Source organism: Nilaparvata lugens, chromosome 5 (assembly GCF_014356525.2).
Source record: "Nilaparvata lugens isolate BPH chromosome 5, ASM1435652v1, whole genome shotgun sequence".
In the NCBI taxonomy this organism is placed as follows: Eukaryota; Metazoa; Arthropoda; class Insecta; order Hemiptera; family Delphacidae; genus Nilaparvata; species Nilaparvata lugens.
In genome coordinates, this window is record NC_052508.1 from 21,453,801 (window position 1) to 21,459,191 (window position 5,391).

A 5,391-nucleotide genomic window follows, 5' to 3' on the forward strand; every position below is an offset into this window, starting at 1 on the left:
TCCTGGCGAACATTATCTTTCGCAGATTAATAAAATACTGCGCATAAATTGACGAGCTTCTCTCAGTAATAACATCCCATCAACTCCCAAAGCAATCGTGGTTGTAACCCGATTCCTTCATTTTTGATTTTGAGAATATTTATAACTAGCCGTCAGGCTCGCTTCGCTCGCCATATCCGTCTAGCCAGGGGGCTCCGCCCCCTGGACCCCCGGCTGGATCGTCCAAGAATGAGATCAGCAGGCTCGCTTCGCTTGCCTGCATTTTTCACTTGGGCATTTTTATCATATGTTAGGACAATCCAGTCGGGGGTCCAGACTAAACGGCTGGCTAAACGGATATGGCGAGCGAAGCGAGCCTGACTGCTAGTAATATAATATTCCCAGGATTGAAGTAGCAGTGCCCAATCAATTTCTCCGCGATAAATGCATTTAAATCTCCAACTTGGTGCCAACCTAACAAAGTCAACTCAACCGTCAACTAACAACTGCCAACTTGACAAAATTATTAATTTAGTTGCCAGTTAACAACTGTTTCGAAGAGGTACTCTATCTAGATTATAGTTCTATAGTAACATATGATATGGAAATTTCAATTATAATTAAGAGATTGGGAGAAGAAGAATATACATGCTAAAAGACGAACTTTAAACCCTTAAATACAACCCTTAGAGTTAAAATATTGCCAAAAGATTTCTTAGTGCGCCTCTAAAGGGCCAACTGAACATACCTACCAAAATTTGAAAGTTTTTGGTCCGGTAGATTTTTAGTACTGCGAGTGAGTGAGTGAGTAAGTGAGTCAGTCAGTCAGTCAGTCAGTGAGTGGGTGACATTTCGCTTTTATATAAATAGATCATCATACAATTAGTCCAGTCACTATATATACATTGATGCATGCAATTTATATTGTAGTTCTGATTTTTCATTAGGGTACATAAGAGAAGTCCTGAACCAATTTCTTCATGTAAGTGATATCATTGGATAAAACTTGATTTGATTCGATTTGAATTTCCTTGTGCTAGATACAGGATGGCCCAAAAACCTCGTATTTTCGGCTCATTTTCCAGTTTTCAGCTATTTCTGTCAAATATCGTAATCGGACAGAAAAACTTGTTTCTGCCTTTTTTCTAGATTATAGAATTCTGAATGAAATGAGATCATTCGGAACTCTCTATCTCCAATGAGTACTGAGTTATGATTTTTCAAACATGAGTGAAATTTGAAGAAAAAATAAATTTTGATGAATTTTCGTTTTTGATCAACAATATTTTCCGATTGTTACCATTTAGATGTATAATTCAAAACTCCCTGGGCGTATTCTTGTGCTCTACAATCTGAGATCAGGTAGAGCGCTCTATCTCATATAGATTTCCAGATACACCTGACAACAATGCTCCTTATATTGTGAAAAACACCTAATTCACAGCTTAAACTATCATCAACTTCATTGTCCTCACATTGATATTTCGCACAATGACATAAGTCCATGAGATTATGTTCTATGAGAATCACCCGTTAGTTGCTCTTCATTTCAGTATTTCCTAGTGGAGAGGCGCGCTTAAGAACACCTCAAGGATCAAAATTTTAAACACTTATAACTTTTGACATAATGCTCAGATTTCATCGTACTACAATTCATTCTTCTCAGCTCGTCAAGGAGGTCCAAAATCATGCATCATAAGTCAAATTCGGTCGAAAAATGCCAAATTCATTGTTGAGTGTACTTAAGCCCATAATTCCAATACACAAAAAATGGCCAATTTCTATCTGCTGATTATTATTTCTCAAAGACCATGCTCCAAAAGTGAGAGAAAGTTACCTCCCCACTAGCGATTACATGATTTGATTGTAGTCAGAAGAACTCAAAGAGATTAAGAGATTGCTGCAAGAAATAATCCTCTCTACTAAATTGGTATATTATCATTCGAAGAAAAAATAGCTGCTCCGAGAATGATAATTACGCTGCACTGAAGTTCCAACGTTATCATTTATCAAATTTTAATTAACCTTTGAAATATTAAGCGCTCGCAACTCAACATGTGCTTTGATGTTGCTTCGGTTCTGTAAAAGAATCTGTGCAAATGATTCGTGGAATTTCAGAGAATCCACCAATTTTCCTAATAAGCTCGCTGTCTCATCGAAGCGTTGAATTCCCTCGTCTCTTGAATCTCATTGAATCAACTACTTCTTTATTCATCTTGATTACTCATTAAGAGTATTATGTATAACATGTTCTTTATTCTTTATTCATTTTAGAATATTCAATTAGAGGAGTTGCTGATATGCTGGGTAATGTGAATTGATAGCTCCTGGATTCTGTTTATTAGAAGCAATCACGAAGAAGAGAATTTGTCCAATTGATTGGTACCTGGAATCTATCCGATGCTGATTTTCCTAGAACTCAACTGCTTATTATTTAGCTCGTATCCAAACAGCTTTGCTCCACTGCACTGCCCTACACATGATCCTCCATGCTATGCTTCTAGAAATCATACTATGGACAATATTATATCTCTTTTACTTATGGTGTAGATGATATTGAACTTGTTGAACTATCAAGAACAATTTTAACAAGAAAACTACTCTTATGGATGCACTACACGTACGCATATATTATTGAATAACACAGCCAACTTTTATACCTCAGTTTGACTTCTACACTTTGATTCTCCCAAAAGTTAGCTGCTCTACTATAAAAACTATAACTACTACTATAAGAACTCAACTTATGGTATAACTAGATCTCATCCTGCCTTTTCCAATGTCTAGAATCCTTGAACTTGTGACACTATTCTATGAAAGCTCATCCTTCCACTCACAAGAGGACAGCATGTTCAGCAACAATACTTGTTTATCTCACTTTTTAATATTTATCATTTTTACTTTTTAATTTCGCTATCAATAATTTGTAGTTTCTCCCATCTCTATCAACTACTTCCAGATCTTCGTGTATTGTTTTCGATATATTTTAGAGTACCAAGCTGTTGTTTTGCATTGTTCATATATCTCTACTCTCTTTGTCTAATACAATATCGGATTTGACGAAGTTTATTATTGCGCAGTGCAAGCAAATTGGAACAAGTGGGGAGCTTTAAAATGAGACCCGCATCAGGATTCGGATCACAAGAGCTTGGAGAGGGAATCGAGCATGAAGGATTGGATAAAGGAAAGCAAAGAGTTGAGAAGTTCGAAAGAATAGGGTCGGTTGTGAGATAGAGGGCTGAGGAGGGGTGTGCCAGTAAGATGAGCATTGGACCATCTGGCGGAGTGCCAGAGAAACAAATATTTGTGTCGGACATATGTTCCACAAAGTCAACACGAAATCGGCTATTCTCACCGCTCGGCTCGGCTGCACCATCTCTTCCCGAATGTCCGCGCTCGTGTTGTACAAACACTTGCTCAAACAGACTGACCTTATCTAGTCTTTTATACTCACTGTTTGACTTTCAGCATCTTTGCGCATTCAGTGACCACTGTAACTGGGAGGTTTGCAAAACTTACTTACCCTTGTTCAACATTGAGTTCATACCTTCGAGAGATTCTTGAATAAAACAACGATCCTGATGAGCATGATTTGTGAAACTGAATTGTAAAACATTGAAATTGCATACTATTGAAGGCTTCTGGAATAAAATTGCGTTTCTAAGGACACATTCAGAAATTTATTGAAAATATGAAGATACGATATTTCAAAAATGTTGTATGTATAACTGTGATTTCTTAAATTCTATCCGATTGCGTCATAAACATATTTTTGATAATTCACTCTCCAGTTCATGCAATCAACATGAATTTTCATATTGTTTGTCATTGCAGTCTGAAGGTTGAGTGGTAGAGAACTTGCAAGTCATAACTCAGCCTGCTGTTGAATAGCATTGAGTTGGAGCTATGGAGCTTCAAATTTCTCCTGAATGATACTGATACTCTTGAAAGGCTCGGAATAAATGATAATTTTGATGAGGAAAAGGGTAGTTATAATATAGTGACTGACATCGATTGCTTCATATTACACAATGTCCTCAATCCCAACCACAACACATATTCGGTTAAACAGGCTTTTCAATAGTGATTTCTATCTTGTAGTCCGGGCGCAAATGTCATGAAAAAGGCACTCCGTGGTCATTTTTGGGTAACAGCCGCGGAAGATGTCTCAATTTCTTTGTTTTGTCATAATGAGGATCGTGATGATGATAAGTCGAAATCACAAGCAAACACCTCGGAAACAAAATGGCCGCCAAAATTTTCAGGATTTTGCTATATCGCTTGTATTTCAATAAACCTTTCAAGATATTCAACCGCTTTTTAACGAAAATATTTCTAAAGTCCTCCTGTACAATTTTTTTTTCATAGAATGTCCTCTTATACACGTATTTCATTAGTTAAAACCTTCAAAAGCCAAAAAACGTTTTTCTGAACTTTTTCAAATTTCTTTCTATTATAACTTTTTTCTGCAAGGAATAGGCCTACAGATAAATTTTAAATATATGAAGTTTAGATCGTATCTTCAGCTTTGAAACTGAAGAATTGCTTTCTGTATCCTGAATATTATCTTCATGTACGTCAACAAATGTATTCTCCAGCGTCCTCCAAAGAAAGCCCTGCATGATTCTGATGCGTTTTTCCATATACGCATGAGGTAACAAGCTAGAACTATAAAGCCGATTTTTCATGACTACTTTAAGATAGAGACTTGCAAATGGACTCCATGTCTTCGTTACAAGCCGAATATTGATGATGATAGAGAAACTATTTTACATTGATTATTTTACACTGAATACTGATGATGGAAACAACGAAAATATTCGACATCACTGAGAATTCAAGATGGCGGTCATTATTGACAGGATTTTTTATCGCTTACTTTTCAGTTATTGTAAGAGATATCGAGTTGGTTTTACCACCTTAGTGTTGAGTATTAACCAATCTATAATATTCGATAGAATTGACTCATTTGGACTACTTTTTTCGTGATTAATTTAACTTCAAAAACTTGAAACATACGTTTTTCAGGGACAATATTTCACTTTCAACTCTGTATATGTATTCGCAGTAGACAAACACTAGGATTATTGGCACAGTGTTGTAGAATATTTCCAAAGCTTCAAAATGACACCTGGTTGGAGGCTGTAAGTCCATATTTTACGGCTGGAGCGTCATCGGAAAAAGAGCAAAAAGTACTGTTTGCAGTGGAAAACACGCTTTTTCCACCAAATGCCAATCCCAACAATTGGAAAACCGTGTAGCTCATGACTCCTTGAAGGTACAGACTTAGAAATGGCATCAATCTCTTTATAATGAGTTGTGGAAACAGAATATCCATGATGGCAATCTCAAAAATATTGGATCAATTCAGTGATCTGGGGGCTCCAAAATAATCATACTACAATATTTGAA